Below are 20,910 nucleotides of genomic sequence, written 5' to 3' on the forward strand. Positions count from 1 at the left end.
TCAACCATCATTTTACCCATAATTAACCACTTCTCATATTCAATGTTAACTGAAAAAATTATTGTGAAATACGGGAGCTAAGTTCCTCTGCTGCACTCAAGAAACCATCCCGCCCTCGCCTACGGCTCGTGCGTAAACGTTTCTTTCGGTGCAGCGAACTGTCACTTTGCGCACTAGTTGCACAAATAACTATTTCACTATTCTATAATAATCTCAAATATATGGTCATTTCAGCTATTATAAACTTTTAACCAAACCGAAATTGATAGCTTATATCAATTTATAAACTAATTTATAGCTTTTAACAATTTATATTGAGAGTTGAAATAGAACTTTGAAACTATAGAGAATTGATCGATAATAATGCAAATGCTACTGGTCAATTCACGGAAGATGCTCAGCTTGGAAGAATAATTCAATTTCCATCTCTTATTCTCTTTGTAGTAGACTAACTAACTGTCTTGAGTGTGAAGCAATCAACCCTGTAATCCTCCAACTGCCCTATGGATTAAGAGTTATTACACAACTTGAAAACTTGTATGCCAAGATGATAACAAAGTGAATGAGCGCACTATCTGTTTGCTCGATCAAAAAGTTAACAGAGCACAAACTGAAAACCGGACTTTTTCTGACCAGTGCCTTCTTATCGGTTGTAAATCGTTTTTGCAAACATGCCCACGCAAGATAGAAATTAACAATAAAAACAAACAGAGATGAAAACAAAGAGGATAAACATGAGAAACAGTGTTAACCCACCCACCCAAACATGGATGGTATAGTTGACAACTCAGGGAGGAGGAAGGATATCTTTTTATAGTTGACAACTTGGGTCCTTTCTCAAGTTGATTTCAATTTGTGTAGGCTACTTCTGCTGGAATAAGTGTATCAAGCTACCACTTGCGGAGGTGATCGCAGATAACTGCATTCAGTAACATACTTATCGCATTAGGGCACATTAAAATATTCATTATCTGTCGTGAATTGTAGGAACATTAATCAAACTGTTGTGAAGAATTACATGACTTGTGAACTTATCTTGTTCTACAACACCTGGACTACTTGTCCATATATACATATATACATCAATTCCTGTATACCTGCTTGATACGTAATTCATATTCATATATACCTATACACATACCTGCTTAGTCATAAATCAGTTGTTTTTCCGATCGATAAAAAATATGTCGATTCGTTCTAGGATGTTGGCCTGCAACTTAATTAGGAGTGTAATGGTTATCGTCTCTCATCACTGAACATACAACACTTGTTCTCATTTTCAATATTAAAAGCATCATCCGCTTTATCGCGATTTGTGATTATTATCGTTGATTTCCACAAGGAAACATGTTCTCATGCGCAAAATAATTGGTTGAACAGGGGAAAGTGAGCGAGCATACCTGTGACTCGGGTCACAATCTGAATCTCCTGTAGATTTTTTTTTGTTGTAAATTGACGTTATAGAATAGAATACGTTAATCCACCAATAAATACAATTTAATGTACATTAGGTGTCGTCAGTTTCTTGAAAGATTGTTTGAGAACATACATGTCACTGGTCTCAATAAGTAGATTTTTGTCATGAATCAGATGTTTTCTTGGATAATTGTTCAAGAATATGTCTGAGTTCAAGCCTGTTGGTCTTCTTTGGGAGTTTTATCATAGAGAAACGATAGCATAAGTAGATATCCCATGGTATAGGGCGTTTATGTCGCAACTTTTACTGTTAACCCAAGCTGATAGTCCACGTAGTTCTCTCCTTTGCAGCTGTGTGACGCTGGTAGTCTCTCAAATTGTGCTGTTCATACACTATCACCCCAACAAAACAGTAAAAATTGACAATAATCGACAGTAATCGGCTTGAGATAACAGTAAAAGTTGCGACATAAACGCCCTATACCATGGGATATCTACTTATGCTATTGTTTCTCTATGGTTTTATCTACTAGATTTATTAAGAGAACTGTCTATCAATATCGTGGTTAGTCATAGTTTAAGTTGAGGACAGAAAATGATACAAAATTTCCGTTTGTAATGAATAATCTGAACTTGCTATAAACTCTTAAGGGACGTTTACATTAGTCAAGTTTTCTTGACGTTTGTGAAATGACTTGAAGTCAAGTTTACAAAAATGATACAAAATTTTCGTCTGGATGAAGAAGCTGAACGTGTTACAAGCTCTTGAGGAGCTTTCACATTAGTCAAGTTCTCTTGACGTTTGTGAAATGAATTGAAGTCAAGTTTACAAAAATGATACAAAATTTCTGTTTGGATGAAGAAGCTGAACGTGTTACAAGCTCTTGAGGAGCTTTCACATTCGTCAAGATCTCTTGACGTTTGTGAAATGACTTGAAGTCAAGTTTACAAAAATGATACAAAATTTCTGTTTGGATGAAGAAGCTGAACGTGATACAAGCTCTTAAGGAGCGTTTACATTCGTCAAGGTTTCTTGACGTTTGTGAAATGACTTGAAGTCAAGTTTACAAAAATGATACAAAATTTCCGTTTGGATGAAGAAGCTGAACGTGTTACAAACTTTTAAGGAGCGTTTACATTCGTCAAGGCTTTTTGACGTTTGTGAAATGACTTGAAGTCAAGTTTACAAAAATGATACAAAATTTCCGTTTGGATGAAGAAGCTGAACGTGTTACAAGCTCTTAAGGAGCGTTTACATTCGTCAAGGTTTCTTGACGTTTGTGAAATGACTTGAAGTCAAGTTTACAAAAATGATACAAAATTTCCGTTCAGATGAAGAAGCTAAACGTGTTACAAGCTCTTAAGGAGCGTTTACATTAGTCAAGTTTTCTTGACGTTTGAGAAATGACTTGAAGTCAAGTTTACAAAAATGATACAAAATTTCTGTTTGGATGAAGAAGCTGAACGTGTTACAAGCTCTTAAGGAGCGTTTACATTAGTCAAGTTTCTTGACGTTTGTGAAATGTCTTGGAGTCAAGTTTACAAAAACAAAACTTGAATCCAAACTACACCAATGTAGACCCTTTTTCAAGTGTTATTGATTGAAGTAGATGTTGTACAAGTAGATGTTTGACTTTCGGATTCAACTTGAATCCTGGACAACAATTCAACCCAATGAACCTGGAATACAATGTATTCTAGGTAACTTGATTCAACCTATGGGAAAATGATATGAAAACTGTTGTCAGTTAATGTAGAATGTCAGCTAAGACCGACTTACGCACCACAAACACGCGTCATTTTTCTCAGCTGATTCTTTGCTTATCAAATCTTACTGCTTCAGTACAAATACAGATAATTATAATGAGCTGAGAATCAGCTGATGAAAAGTAAAATTTGCGTGTTCGTGGTGCTCAAGTCTGTACGCACCTTAAGGTCTCCTTAGGTTCATCAATGCGTCATCATTGTATAGTCCTTGTAGGGGTATTCCATACATTTCTATCACAATTAATGTAATTGTATTTGATCTATATTATATAAAAGCGAAATGGCACTCACTGACTGACTGACTGACTCACTCACTCACTCACTCACTCGCATAACTAAAAATCTACCGGATCAAAAACGTTCAAATTTGGTAGGTATGTTCAGTTGGCCCTTTAGAGGCGCACTAAGAAATCTTTTGGCAATATTTTAACTCTAAGGGTTGTTTTTAAGGGTTCAAAGTTCGTCTTTTAGCATGTATATTCTACTTCTCCCAATCTCTTAATTATAATTGAAATTTCCATATCATATGTTACTATAGAACTATAATCTAGATAGAGTACCTCTTCGAAAAAGTTGTTAACTGGCAACTAAATTAATAATTTTGTCAGGTTGGCATTAAGTTGAGTTGACTTTGTTAGGTTGGCACCAAGTTGAAGATTTAAATGCATTCATCGCGGAGAAATTGATTGGGCACTGCTACTTCAATTCTGGGAATATTATATTACTAGCCGTCAGGCTCGCTTCGCTCGCCATATCCGTTTAGCCAGACGTTTAGTCTGGACCCCCGACTGGATTGTTCTAATATATGATAAAAATGCTCAAATGAAAAATGCAGGCGAGCGAAGCGAGCCTGCTGATCTCATCCTTGGACGATCCAGTCGGGGGTCCAGGGGGCGGAGCCCCCTGGCTAGACGGATATGGCGAGCGAAGCGAGCCTGACGGCTAGTATTGTATAAATGCATTTTCTGGAATAAAGAATATTTGAATTTGGATAATTTGGATGAGTTTGAAATATCAAATTGAGAGATCAACGTTCTCTCACTACAATCACCCATCTTTGATATGGCTGTCCACTTGAAGCCAGTATTACATGACTTGATAAGACCAGAAGTGCTGATATAGAATGTAATGACCCTCACGTACTCATCTCGTATGTTTTAAAGTGTCTAGCACGTATGAGCCTTCCTATCTGTTAGCACAAATTTCCGCCCTCTGCACGTGATAGATCCATGTAAGTAGGAAGCTCTAACACTATAGTTTGGTATATGGTATTTGTATACAGGTATAGTCCCCCAATACTAGTTAGATGTACAGTCTTTGTATACAGGTATAATCCCTAACTCTAGTTTGGTGTGAAATCTCCGTATACAGGCATAGTCTCCCAACTTAAGGGTGATATATAGTCTACAGTCTACAGGTATAATCGCTCAACTATAGTGTGTATACAGATATTATATTCCCCCAATAATAGTATGGTGTAGAATCTATGTATACAGGTATAGTCCCCCAACTTTAGTGTGATTTATAGTCTACAGGTATTATCCCTCAACCTGTTGTGAACAGACTTTATATACAGGTATTGTCACCGACTATGGATTTTATATACATGTATATTCGTCCCCCAGCTATAGTGTGGTGTAAAATCTTTGTATACAGGTATAATCCCTAGACAATGGTATGATATATAGTTTTTGTATACAGGTATATTCCTCTGAGAATAGATAAGTGTACAGTGATAGTCCCCAACCATAGTATGATGTACCGCCTTTGTATACAGGTATAGTCCCCCAACTATAGTGTGGTGTAAAGTCTTTGTATACAGGTATACTCCTCTGAGAATAGATAAGTGTATAGTGATAGTATTGGAGGTAAAGGCCAAGTGCCTAGTGAGACGGGAACCTGTTAATTAGCGTGTTAGCACAACAAGCCCATAGCACACTCTATCTAATCCCAGCACAAGCCGTTGATTAAAAGAGGCGAACACCGAGCTTGTAAAAAGGTATCGATCGCTGGCAGTCGATACTCGGCAGTCGATAATCGATAATCTGCTCACGTATCATCGGCAAGTGAGGAGTAATTGCGTAATTACTCCTATTCATGTCAGATTGAAAATCTTCCAACACAAATCAAGCGAGTGCTGATCCCTCGCCACAAAAACGGCTGATAACGATAGTGTACTCGATTCAGGTTCGATCAGTGATGATCTAAGAAAAAGCAAAATTGGACTTCAAGCCAAACGTGGAGACACCAGAGGAGTCAACTGGAATTTCAACAAATCTCGGCAATTTGTTGCCAATTTCACAGCAACATTCTTTTTTTTTCTACGTGAAAAATTGACAAGCTTTTGAAGAAAACTATTTTTTTCAAGAACAACATTTTGTTGACAACTCTAGTGTACAACGTGGCTTAACAAAAGTGAAATAGCTCCAGAACTTTGGGAACGTTCATTGATCAAAAGACGGGAGGGAGACAGTTTTGGACTCAGGCTGTCCACTCTCAATCTTCTTTCTTTCTTCTTTATCCGGCGCTACAGCCCTAGGTGAGCTCTGGCCTCCTTCACAACACACCTCCATTCTTCCCTGTTCATGGCTCTTTCCTTCCATCCTCTTACCCCCATCGTTCTCAGGTCATTCATCACTTGGTCCAACCACCTGTTCCTTGGCCTACCTTTCTTTCTTCTGCTGTGCAACTTGCTATTAAAAACTATTTTCGGCATTCTAGCCTCACTCATCCTCATCACATGCCCCAACCACCTTATTCTTTGGGCTTTAATGAAGCGTCTCTACTCTCAATCATATTGTATAATTATTATGATTCAACTACCTATTGTAACTTGATGATTTGTGATAGGTGAATAAATGGGTGGATAGATGTATGATTATCAATTCTCGATGGTTTTTCCAACAAGGCAGAATTTTTCCTTCGTAAGACTTCTCTTCCTCTCAATTGAACAGATACAGTAATTTGAATATTAATTTATTCCTCCGCATGAAGGTCAACTAAATTTGAAATTTGAATAAGTTTCAAATATTGGAACAATTGAGAAGAGTAAATTGTGAATTCGATCACACTTAAAATTCAGTGTTGTGAATAAATTTCAATTTCAAATCCAATTTCAACTTGTGAATATAGTCTGTATAAAACAAGTTAAGACTTGTAGATAATAACCGTGTTGCCAAATTTAATCTTCTCATGCAAACTCATATGACAACATGAATTCGATTCGACAATGAAGTCAATGCAGAGTTGGCGATTTAAATGAATCCAGACATAAGGGCTTTGCTTATAAAGATTGAAATAATGCACAATTTGGCAACAAGGATATTTTCTTCAAGTCTCAACTGACTTTAAACAAACTATAACTTCATATTTTTGAAGGAGCTGAAATCTCTCGCTGATGATGCCGATGTCTTCATAAGGTTATAATTATGAAACTATCGATAACTTACTAACAAAACGTTCTACGAAAGGTGAAACCCAATAACTGTATGCTTCTATAATTAGTGTATCCAGCAATATTCTTGTTTCTCAACCAATTTCAAATCACTTCAAATGCTAGATCCGAGATTATTTATTAATATTTCTAATAGAGAATCTTTCAAGAGTAAGAAGTGCAGTATTGTAGACCGCTTTCTACTTAACCCTAAAGAGACACACTGGGGTGTTTCACAACCCAGGGATTTTTTTTCTGCTCTGCAGTTGACAATATCAAACAAATGGGCCCAGTCTAAATTAGGTTTGTAGTATTGTCAACTACTCTCCACCACTTCCAGTCAGTAATAGCATTCTACAAGGTCACCTACTCATCTTGTTCTTCGTTTGGGGTGTCTAACACCCCAGAGTGTCTTTTACGTAGGACTTTTATTACAAAGATTTACTTGTATTGTCACTAAGAATGTGGTATGTGATGATGGATCAGATTGAAATGAATGCTATGATTCTCTACAACTTGAAATTCAAAACAATAAAATGAAGAGATGTAAGTTTTTGATGAAGTTGTCATTGGCAATGATCAAGCCATTCGTTCAAACCGGATTAGGAGCTCCAACACTTAGGCGGAACATACGTACTTCTAAAATTAGTATAAATATTGATAAGCAGTGCTTTACTTTTGATTTCTGTATGCACTTGGAACAAAAATGATTAAGAATTGATGAAGTATGGTCTAAGTACTTGTTTTTTCATATTTTTCAAAGAAAGATGTAAAATTAAATTGGGCTGTTCAACACCCCAGTGTGTCTACTGTGTTAGCATAAAGTAAGTGTGTCTCTGTAGGGTTAAAAATTTGAGCAGCTTCGCCCATAACTTTGCTGCTTTCATCGCATATTAACAAGGATAGAGATCGCGGAGTGGCATTTCTATTAACCGCTAATTTATAGTAAAAGATGTTTGATTCATTCGTAACGAAACTAAATTTAATTCTTCTTAGTACCACATAAATGTATGTAAATGTTTTTGAATGATAAATTTAGGCATGAGCAACAATCAAACAATTCCACATAATCGAGCTATCATAATCTAAGATTATTTTTAGTTCAGTTAGATGTATTTTTTGGTAGATAATGGTAGACAATGCAGTCCAGAATATAGTCCAACACATAATATTTATTCCATATAAATGAGCATTCAATCAATATGATTATCAAAATGGATATCACTTGATTTAAGAATTGAGTTGATGCCAATTTATTATTAATTGATTCTAACAAGGCTGCACATGTTTTATGAGGTCTTTGATTCTGAATGAATGATTTGAAGCTACGTGTATTATTAAATTAGGTACTACACGCAGTGTACTAGTTACCATGTTCATGGAGATCATGCACTTTGCATGTACAGATAAATTATCATGCACCTATTCTCACCCCTTCCGACAATTAGAGTAAGAAGTGCAGTATTGTAGACCGCTTTCTACTTAAAAAATTGAGCAGTTCCACTCATAAATTAGCTGCTTTCAACGCATATTTAACAAGGGAAGAGATCGGCGAGTGGCATTTTTATTGCCCGCTAATTTATAGTGATCCTCAGCCAGTACCGCACTTATATCAGGTGAAACTTATACTGGATCGTAAAGTCCAGTTCGTTAGCGGGAAACTTATCATACACTGACACCAGAGGTGAACTATAACTCACTTTTTGTCCGGCTAATTTGAGCGTTCCATATTAGTCAATTACCTATGGAACTGTAAGATTTATTGTGAATGTAGGGGTGATACTGTTGATTTATCTGGAGCATGCCACCTCTCGTTATTCTATCAAATGAGATTTACGGCTTCAAGAATTCAAAGAAATTGAAAACATGTTTTGAATGATAGCGACAATAATCTAACAAGGTCTCTAACAACATTTCTATTCGAGATTTTGATAATTATGTATCATTTTCCACTTTGGGCACTGCAGGAATCAATTCAAGAGTTATTAGTTCAAAAATACATATTTTCCATGACAGTTGCTATAAGTTAAAGCCACTTGTGTAGTCCTGTTGCATGTAAATTGTCATCGGACGCATTTAAAATATTATAGTGTGATTGAAGCTCTGCGATTGGTCATCAGCTGTTGACCAATGGAGGTCGAGCTTCACTGTCATTGGCCAAGACGTCTATTACCCAAGTAGGGGATAGCTGAGAGCAAATTAGTGATTACAGTAGCACCTCAAAATGATATTTGTCCTCATGGGAGTACATAACCACAGTATGGCCATTGACTGTCACGCTTTTGATTAGCTAGCTCGATCACGTGGTACAAATCCACCATGATTCAAATCAAACTTTATAGTCATATCTTATTGCATTGGAAATTATTTGGAACTTATCACTTCTTCTACCGATATTTTAGACTTCTACTCATCTATTTTAGATGAGTTTGGTATAACATTTTCGAAGCGAAATTAATTATACTTTAATATAGACCAATAAATCTAATTTGAATAACACTAATAACGCTTGAAATATCAATTTTTCTTCCCTCGGGCTTCTCGCAGACCACTTCCAGAGCTTCGGGGTCCACTTTCTAGAAACCACTGATCTAGATAAACTATGTAGAAAGATAGATTTCAATTTTATCTTATTTCCTCATCCAATTTATTGGATCGATCATCTAATAATCTAATTCCAAAATATTTTTGTGGATCACCGGTTACCTGGTAGAAGTTAATAATTTGATAGGCCTACCAAATAAAATATCTATATTTCTTTCAATTCACTTTGCACATTGCACATCAAATATCTATATTTCCTTCGATGCCCCTTGCATATTGCACATCAAATATCTATATTTCCTTCGATGCCCCTTGCACATTGCACATCAAATTTTTATATTCCCTTCGATGCACTTTGCACATTGCACATCAAATATCTATATTTCCTTCGATGCACTTTGCTAAGCGGATACTGTTTTGCACAATAATACAAAGCCTTTGGGAAATTTGTAAATTCGTTGAAGCAATTCGTAAATGCAAATGATTTTGAGTCGTGAGAGTTCGTTGTGGGGGGGCGGTCAAAGGGGTACCTACCAACCCAAGGGGTGAAGAGGATATCAACCCCAGGGGGAAGAGGGGTTAAAGGGGTGAATAAAGGGGTAAATGTTAATGAGTGGGGGGTGAGGTAGTGGACTAACGAGCTGAGGGACAAGACTCGTAAACCGTAATCGTTCCGAACTAACATGTCACCGGCAGACGTGAGCCAGTGATTACCAACTCTGGGGTATTAGACCTCATTCCCAAAACATACCTTGCTGTAAACCCTCAAACGTACATACTGAGTCTGATGGAGTAACCATGACAATGTCCTTTGCACCGTTTAAGGGTTCAGTCCGCACCCCTGGTAATCCAATCAAGCTCGACTGAATTAATTTGTTAATTCGCAACTAAGTAATGGAATTTCGATGACCCAACGCTCACAATTTCACATTCGATTGATGTTATAAGCGTGTCTACTAGGTTGGAGCTACTTTACTGAGTTTGGTAGATATTACTATTATTAATAGTAGATACTAACTACTGATAAGATTTATTGAATAAGAATCTATATTGTTGAATTTCTTCATGATTGAAAGAACACAGTTTTATTCTTGTCAAATCCATATCTATGAGATTTTTACACTTGACTGTAATTTCGAGTTAAACCAACACATCTTCAGCTACGCGTAGATGAAGATGTGTTGGTTTCAACACGAAACTGCAGCCCTGTGTACAAATCTAAGAAATGTAAAAGTAACAACAAATAAATTGTATTTTTACAACAGTTTCAATATTGATTTGTGCACAAAATTGACTGATTTGTGATTATTGTAATGTATAAAACTCGGACACTTGCTAAGACTGAGTATTGAGCAAGTCTTAAGAACATTCTATGTTCACATAAGCTATTAGCGTCATGGAACATTCAAAATCTTCCTCCACTCCCATTATAACGTGGACCTCACTGTAAGTTGATGTTAATGATTTATAATAAACTTACATACCATCCACCCATAATGATTCACACTGGGAAAAACAGTAGACAACTCGTTACGCACAGGATGGAATTGCTTTGAAAAAATATTCATGGACGAAGTTAAATTACAAGCGTGGGCCACAGGTCTGCCTGTGATTGCGGAATACCCTACAAACTCCTGGCTTGCAAATAGCATTGGAAACACAATTTACAAAGTGAACATCCCTTTGACCCCCTGTGAATTCGTCTCACTCTATCTTATACTCTGCTCTATACATTCATCCCACTTCATCTCATTTTCAGCCTTATACGTTCATCTCACTCCATCTTATCTCATACTTCGCTCTGTAAATCCATTTCACTTCATCTCATATTACGCCCTATACACTCATTTCACTCCAACTTATACTCTGCCCTATACATTCATCTCACTTTATCCTATACTTCGCCATGTGAATCCATCTTACCTTGTCATACTACTTCGCCCAATACATTCATCTTACTCCAACTCATACTCCAACTCATACTCACTTTTCGCCCTGTAAATCCATCTCATTTCATGTCATACTATTTCGCCCTATACATCGATCTCACTTCATCTCATACTTTAACCTGTAAACCCATCTCATTTCATGTCATACTATTTCGCCCTATACATCGATCTCACTTCATCTCATAATCCAACTTGTAAACCCATCCCTCTCAATCTCTTTCCCTTGACATCCCGTGGACAATCACAGTTGTTAATGGACAAAGTTGTAAATAGGATTCACGGGCCAATGTAATTCCGACAGACTTGCCAATGTAACTTCCTCGATGTGCCTCGCCAATGTAACTGGCTAACAAATTAGTTTGCCACGTCATTGCTGCATTTCCAACTCAAAATCCCCACGGAAAACAATCAGGGTTACAATGCATCTCACTGCAGTATTCTAATAGCGTTTCATGGCAATGGTGTGAGTGCAATTCGAACACGGACTTGTAGACTATTGCTTCTCAGATTGAACCTCATTGAAATTGAAATTGAAATTCATTCTTCCAAAAAATTACAAATATACAATATATTTACAGGAGATACATAACCTATTTTTTTGACATTCTATTAATTTATCCAAAGACCTTAAAGATGCATAGACTACCATGCAGCGCTAGTGTCGCACTTGGAATTGAAATCCGCCATTGAGGGGGCAACCCATAAGATTATTACATACCAATGCCACCAATTCCTTTGTGATCTATAATATAAAAAACAAATAATATATAATATCTCGTGCTAAAATACCCCAATGGCGGCCTTCAATTTCAAGTAAGAGCTATCATTGGGAAGGCATAGGCATTGTGGGTCTATATCTCTTTAAGGTCTTTGAATTTATCAAAATTTGGGAATGGAATAGATTTGGGTCAAGCCTGTTGTTCCTCCCTAATCATATTCATATGATTTGTGATTCTGTCCACGAATAAATAAATAAATAAATGGATAAATATTACAATAACTGAAAATAATGGAAAAACAACAGCTGTTCTGAATAGTGAGTTGTGTTTTTTCTGGCTCAAAATTTTGTCAAATTACGCAAAAATGTTTCAATTAATGGTGATTTGAGTGTGATATTTTTGTTTTTATTCTGTTTTCAACCGTCAAAATTTTAAATATCTAGTTTTCGTTGTTTTTTAGTAAGAATGGACTAAATTTTGGAAAAGTGAAACCATAACCCTATTTTGGACTTTTAAAATGTTATCTAAATTTGGGAGAGATATAGTACAAGGAGTATCCTTTGTTTTTATCTCCCAATCAGTGCTACTTCGTAAAAATTATGAATAAATAATAAAAATATTGTTTTAAACAACCCCTGAGTTAATACAGTGTGGGCTCATTCATTGGAAAAATAGATAGGCCTAGAGGAAAAACGGAAAAGGAGGGTTATACAATGGCGTGATAGTAATTTTCAAGTCTTCTTCAACTATAAGAATATAATAGTGAAGGAAAGAATCGGCTTATACATGTGGGAGATAGGAAATTTACGAATGACGCATCATCACGTCTGAACTACCGGACTGTATAACATGAAATTTTGCATGTAGATTATTTAATTACTGAGGATGGCTAAAGATAGACCCATTTTAAATCCTTCAAGATGTCAGATTGTCAAGGTTTCAATTAGACTCTCGCGGAACACGGATTAACTATTACATTGAGGTTCACGTTATAATGGTCCATTTTTAATCCTTCAAGATTTCAGATTGTCAAGGTTTCAATTAGACTCTTGCGGAACACGGATTAACTATTATATTGAGGTTCACGTTATAATGGCCCATTTTAAATCCTTCAAGATTTCAGATTGTCAAGGTTTCAATTAGACTCTTGCGGAACACGGATTAACTATTATATTGAGGTTCACGTTATAATGGCCCATTTTAAATCCTTCAAGATTTCAGATTGTCAAGGTTTCAATTAGACTCTTGCGGAACACGGATTAACTATTATATTGAGGTTCACGTTATAATGGCAGTGGAGAAAGATAGCAGAACTGTTACATATTGAATAAACGATAACAAACAGTTAATATTACATCAATAAACCTGTATCAGCTACCGTCAATAGAAGGCATTGACAAGACAGAGGATCGGCAACGTTTCAATAACTAGATTTTAATACACTAGTTAATAAAACATTAATAACAGTTTAGTCTTGAATGTATCAAAATAAAGATGGTTGATATGAAGAGTATTATTTTAAATAATTAATTATATTCTATTGGGCAAGAAATTATATTTTTCAATAATTTTTTTCATAATGAATTTTCATAATTAAGATGAAATATGTTGTTAATTAGTTATTAATATTCTACATTATTAAAAGACGATCTGGCGAGAAAGAGATAGCGCTATCCGCTTTGTTGAAAAATAGATAGGCCTAGAGGAAAAACGGAAAAGGAGGGTTATACAATGGCGTGATAGTAATTTTCAAGTCTTCTTCAACTATAAGAATATAATAGTGAAGGAAAGAATCGGCTTATACATGTGGGAGATAGGAAATTTACGAATGACGCATCATCACGTCTGAACTACCGGACTGTATAACATGAAATTTTGCATGTAGATTATTTAATTACTGAGGATGGCTAAAGATAGACCCATTTTAAATCCTTCAAGATGTCAGATTGTCAAGGTTTCAATTAGACTCTCGCGGAACACGGATTAACTATTACATTGAGGTTCACGTTATAATGGTCCATTTTTAATCCTTCAAGATTTCAGATTGTCAAGGTTTCAATTAGACTCTTGCGGAACACGGATTAACTATTATATTGAGGTTCACGTTATAATGGCCCATTTTAAATCCTTCAAGATTTCAGATTGTCAAGGTTTCAATTAGACTCTTGCGGAACACGGATTAACTATTATATTGAGGTTCACGTTATAATGGCCCATTTTAAATCCTTCAAGATTTCAGATTGTCAAGGTTTCAATTAGACTCTTGCGGAACACGGATTAACTATTATATTGAGGTTCACGTTATAATGGCAGTGGAGAAAGATAGCAGAACTGTTACATATTGAATAAACGATAACAAACAGTTAATATTACATCAATAAACCTGTATCAGCTACCGTCAATAGAAGGCATTGACAAGACAGAGGATCGGCAACGTTTCAATAACTAGATTTTAATACACTAGTTAATAAAACATTAATAACAGTTTAGTCTTGAATGTATCAAAATAAAGATGGTTGATATGAAGAGTATTATTTTAAATAATTAATTATATTCTATTGGGCAAGAAATTATATTTTTCAATAATTTTTTTCATAATGAATTTTCATAATTAAGATGAAATATGTTGTTAATTAGTTATTAATATTCTACATTATTAAAAGACGATCTGGCGAGAAAGAGATAGCGCTATCCGCTTTGTTGAATGATAGATAAGGATAGCAATACTAATGATAGATAAGGGGGTCAGAATACAAGGGGTCCAAGTGACATCTTCAATTTTTTTGAGCTAGCTACAGTAATCGGTAGCTGAAAGTGGTAAAAATCTATATATATAAAAGCGAAATTGCACTCACTCACTGACTGACTGACTGACTGACTGACTCACTCACTCACTCGCAGAACTAAAAATCTACCGGACCAAAAACGTTCGAATTTGGTAAGTATGTTCAGTTGGCCCTTTAGAGGCGCACTAAGAAATCTTTTGGCAATATTTTAACTATAAGGGTTGTTTTTAAGGGTTTAAAGTTCGTCTTTCAGCATGCATATTCTTCTTCTCCCAATCTCTTAATTATAATTGAAATTTCCATATCATATGTTACTATAGAACTACAATCTAGATAGAGTACCTCTTCGAAACAGTTGTTAACTGGCAACTAAATTAATAATTTTGTCAGGTTGGCATTAAGTTGAGTTGACTTTGTTAGGTTGGCACCAAGTTGAAGATTTAAATGCATTTATCGCGGAAAAATTGATTGGGCTCTGCTACATCAATCCTGGAAATATTATATTACTAGCCATCAGGCTCGCTTCGCTCGCCATATCCGTTTAGCCAGACGTTTAGTCTGGACCCCCGACTGGATTGTCCTAACATTTATGATAAAAATGCTGAAATGAAAAATGCAGGCGAGCGAAGCGAGCCTGCTAATTTCATTCTTGGACGATCCAGTCGGGGTCCAGGGGGCGGAGCCCCCTGGCTAGACGGATATGGCGAGCGAAGCGAGCCTGACGGCTAGTCTAGTATACAAGAGGTATAAGCGTAAGTCTAGTCAGTGCTGACATCTGGTGTAAAATTTTTAAACCACATTTTCAAACTGCTGTCTATTTGATTAAACAAGGGGTCCAAGTGACTTGAATCCCTTGTGTTACAGTACAACGGTTGCTCGTATCCATCAAATTAAATTTAACCTTGATTAAGCCATGTCACCAAGCAAGAGATACCTCAAGAACCAATTAGCGAATCAGCAGATAATATTGCAATGAGGTCATTAATCATTGTTCAATTGCTGGTGAATTTGATAGATTTATGTGTAGCTAGACAATAGAATTTTGTTTGGTAAACAAGGGGTACAAGTGATACTTCTTATCACTATTTAGCTGATAATTGAGGAAGGAGAGCAATTTGATACATGAAACTGTACTTTTGATTTGGTAAAAGTATACTGAATAGTTATAGGAATAGGTGAATATCATTTCTATATTCATTTCATGAATGAAGAAATAATTAATGTAAGTGAACTTTAGACTCAATTTTCTTGAAACTAACAATAAGTCACTTGGACCCCTTGTATTATAAGATAACCCCTTCATATGCTAATCAAACATTGTCATTGCACCGTGGACCTCACTATAGTTTCGAAGATATTTATCTCGGGCCACTCCCGTGTTTCGGATGGACACGTTAAGCCGTCGGTCCCGGCTGCCTAAAAAGCAGTCGTTAGGTCATGTCAGAGGCCCTGAAATTGATCAGTTGCGACCTGAAAACTCTGACACCAGACCTGAGCCAGCCAGGTCACTCGATATCATTATTATTATTACTATAGTTTCGAATATTTTTAAGTCTATTGTAAGAAAACTGACAATACATACGATATGTATTGCTATCCATGGTAAATAAATAGATATGAAATATGAAGTCAACCGGTCTTCTACTGGTCTTTTGAGCGATAGCCTATCCAAGCGTCTGAAGGCGTCGTTGATGGCTGATTATAAGTATAGTGTGAGATTAGTATAGAGACGGTAAGAAAGTAAGTATATAGTAGCCGCTTCCATGGAGAAAATATTGCTTGAGGCGCATGCGCAGAAGTCATTAAGGATCATTATTGTAGTGTCATGATAACGGCGAAAGCCGATCGATGAATTTTCGGAGGTGTCAGCTCTGCAATAAATTGCGGGCGAGAGTGACTGCTCGTCGGAATGTGGTCCAGACGAAGAGGGGAGATAGGATGTACCTTAAGTTAGACGGAGAGAGTAGATATAATTTACCTTGGGTTAGACGAAGCGAGTAGATAAAATTTGGAATTTAAGTTGGTTTAGACGGAGAGAGTGGATAGAATCTACCTTGGATTAGACGAAGAGAGTGGATTGAATCTTGGTTTAGACGAAGAGAGTAGATACAATCTACCTTGGTTTAGACGGAGATAGTAGATAGAATCTACCTTGGATTAGACGAAGAGAGTGGATTGTATCTTGGTTTAGACGAAGAGAGTGGATAGAATCCAACTTGTATTAAACGGAGAGAGTAGATAGAGCTCAGGCGAGGAGAGTGGATAAAAACTTCCTTTGTTGAGACGAAGAGAGTAGATAGAATCTAACCTGGCTAAGACAAGAAGAGAATAGATGAAAGGGGAAATTGTGGGAAGAGAAGTTACGTGAAAAATATCGGATGGAGCATGATAAAGAAATGATAAAAATATACAAAAAATATGTAAGATTATATAAAAAATTGTAAGAATTTCTCCATAAGTTAATGTGTAGAGAGAAAGAGTTGAGAAATGATAATAAGGAGATGGACATACGAGTAGTAAAAGGGTAGAGATATAATGGAATCAAAAATGAGAATTATTTATTGCAAGAAATTTGCTTTTTCATAGCTTTATCTGCTATGTCTGAAATATTTGCGACAATAATGCTAAGCTTCAAACTGATAGAAGTTTGCCACATCGAAATTGAAATTCATGTATTTATCGAATTTATCATTCAAAACTATTGAAAATAAAATGAAGATTGTCTTTTCAATCAAACAATATGGGATTCTTACTAACAAGTCGGTCATGGACTCTGCTTTTCAATTCAGAACTGTGGAAGAAGACAATACATTAAGCATCTCCTTCTTCTGGTTCCTTCTCCTATCGGAGAGAGAAGGTAGTTTGGTAGAGAGTTAGTGGGGAGGATATTTTTAATATTCTTTCCGAAGAATGGACATAAATATGTCCAAAGCTCCGCCAATTTATGTAGATGCATAACAATATAATTATCTATAGTTATTATATTACAAATTACTTTTTCATATCATATACAGTTCAATAATTATTTTCTTAATCTATATCATGTAAATTCATCAATAATTTTGCTGTATTGTAAGCTATTGTATATAAGTGTATAAGCCAGTATATATTGTAATCTACATAAATAAAGTACTCAATCAATCAATCAATCAATCAATCGGAGGTCTCCTATCACGGCAATTTTCACTTTATTGATTGCAGCCTTGAATAGTTCCCTTGAGTTGCAGCCATACCATTCTCTTAAATTACGCAGCCAGGATATCCTTCTTCTTCCCACATTCCTCTTTCCCATGATCCTCCCTTGCATTAAGCATAAACTTTGTTTAAATGAGCTTCAACCACTACATCTCTAAACTACTCTCCCATTACTATTCTCACCTATTATATTATTGGTATTCTCACCAATATTACAATATATTTTACCATAACAATATACTACCTTATATAACCATAACCATAACAACACATAACATAACATTACATAACCATAACAAAATACAATAACATATCAATTACCATAACAATATAATTATTATATTAAAAATTGCTTTTTCATATCATATACAGTTCAATAATTATTTTCTTAGTCTATATTATGTAAATTCATCTATAATTTTGCTGTATTGTAAGCTATTGTATATAAGTGTATAAGCCAGTATATATTGTAATCTACATAAATAAAGTACTCAATCAATCAATCAATCAATCAATCAATATTATTGGTATTTGCCATAGCGGTCTGAACTATGCTCTAATTAACATGTGAATTATATTCTTTCAACTTATGAATATCCTATATTCGCAATATCCTACAATTCTTTAAACTTAGGTCTGCACCCTAACTTCGCCCTTCTAGGTTTTCAATAAAGGCAGCTAATCAATCAATAAATCAATCGAAGGAATACGATGAATAAGGTTCATTCATTCATTGAACAGAAGCATGTGAAAATGATTGTTGATTTATACCTTTCACGAAGAAAACTAGAGAATTATGCTTATTATAACAGTACCATTATTATTAAGGTTCTAGTGATCTTACCAATATTTAAACAACTGTATAATGAGTCCATTCTCATCAAAATGCCAACATATAACTTCACGATTTATGGGTTATTAAAATGCAGAGTGAACGTATATGCGTAGGTGTGGTTGATAGTTGTACTGTATAATAAAACGAAATCAAACCGCCTAATATGATAGGCCTCCACAGCAGATTATTGCCATAAGCGTTCTTTTCGAACGCCTGGTGTTGAAAAAATTAGCCTAATAATTGGGGCATGTGGTAATTAAGAGAGAGAATTCTGAAAAGACAGAGAGAAGATTAACGGAGGAATAGTGTTGTAGAGTGAGAGAGACAATGAGGTCAGGTGAGCGCATAAATCATGATTGAATTAATAAAGAGACTTGATCCAAGATTGGATGTCAGCCTGAAAAGTAAGGTGGACTTGAGGTCCTTAGTCGGCCCCCGTTTTCACCATTTGATTGCGCATGTAATAGAACTTGTTAGCTACTGATTTAACCCATCAGAAGAGTGTAACATTTTGGCTACCAATTTATCACTGCACGGTTGAGATTGGGATACTGCATTATTATTCTTGATGACCGCCTTTTCAAAAACATTAGACATCAATAGATAAAGCTGGATTCTTACATATCAGTATCATTATCAGTCTGGTACAGTTTTAATATTAATCTTAAAAGTTCGAATGAGACTATTCACACTGGCTCGACCGGACTTAGAGGGAATCACCATAGAACTTATGTGAACAATATCTACACAGTACCTGGCAAGTGAGAATATTCAGTTTTGAAGCTAAACTCTGATGTTCTTGTTAAATCCTGCTTTGAAACCTCAAAATATGACCCAATAACATTGACTATTTTAAAGAATATTAGTATAGTTAGGTCTACGTTATAATTGCAGTGGAGATAGGAAACAGCGTCACCGATTCTCTGTCTTGCCACTGCCTTCTATAGAGGATAGAAGGCAGAACAAAGTGGACCTCACTATAAACTCAATGTTCATAATAAAAATACTGCTCTAAAACCTCAAACATTACTCAATAACAGTGAATATTCTAGGAAATATCAGTACGTTATCTACTCATCTAAAGGTGCGTACAGATTTACGCGCCGCGAACATGAGCAATTCACTTTTCATCAGCTGATGCCAAGCTTTTTATATCTGTATCTTACCGTTTTTGTAAAAATACAGATATAATCAGCTGATATGCACTTTTAGCATTGCTCATTTTCGCGGCGCGTATATCTGTACGCACCTTAAGATATGAGTTTATTAATACTCTACACATTACAGGGAAAATGTCTTTATTGCAATTGGAAGGTGACGGTTGAAACTTCACTTTTCAAATATACAAAATTCTGCTCTAAGAACTCGAAAATGAATCAATAACAGTGAATATTCTTGAAAATATTAGTACGTTATTTACTCATCTAAGATATGAGTTTATTAATACTCTACAAATTACAGGGAAAATGTCTTTATTGCAATTGGAAGGTGACGGTTGAAACTTCACTTTTCAAATATACAAAATACTGCTCTAAAAACTCGAAAATAACTCAATAGCAGTGAATATTCTTGGGAATATCAGTACGTTATTTACTCATCTAAGATATGAGTTTATTAATACTCTACAAATTACAGGGAAAATGTCTTTATTGCAATATTGGAAGGATACGCTTGAAACTTCACTTTTCAAATATGCAAAATTCTGATCTAAAACTTCAAAAATAACCCAATAGCAGTGAATATTCTTGGGAATATCAGTACGTTATTTACTCAACGGAGATATGAATTGATTAATACTTTATAATTGATCAATTTCCTTATATTCATTTGAAGAATTTTTACATATTTGATTGTGATGAATTTGTTATTGACTGTTTTGTGTGTTTTGTTATTTTATTATGTATGACGTTATTCAATGTATCTGTACATTTGTTGAATAAAATATAATTGAATTGAATTGAATTTATATCTTGATTTTAAGTCACTTTATAATTGATTGATACTCTACAAATTACAGGAAGAATGCCATTATTGAAATTGGAAGGACAAGATTGAACATCACTTTTCAAAGATAAACTTTGTGTTACAAAATAACAATTTAAATTCCCCAAGATAACTGACTATGATTATCAGGTACTCGAATCTTGCTTCAATTATTGTTAGGAAGTCAACAAGTGAAACTCGTTCTCGACTGGTTCTGCTCATAAAGATCTATGACCAGCTCTTATAAAAATAATAATAAAATTATTGGTAGCACTAGACAAGA

This window comes from Nilaparvata lugens, chromosome 6, assembly GCF_014356525.2.
Source record: "Nilaparvata lugens isolate BPH chromosome 6, ASM1435652v1, whole genome shotgun sequence".
Classification (NCBI taxonomy): domain Eukaryota; kingdom Metazoa; phylum Arthropoda; class Insecta; order Hemiptera; family Delphacidae; genus Nilaparvata; species Nilaparvata lugens.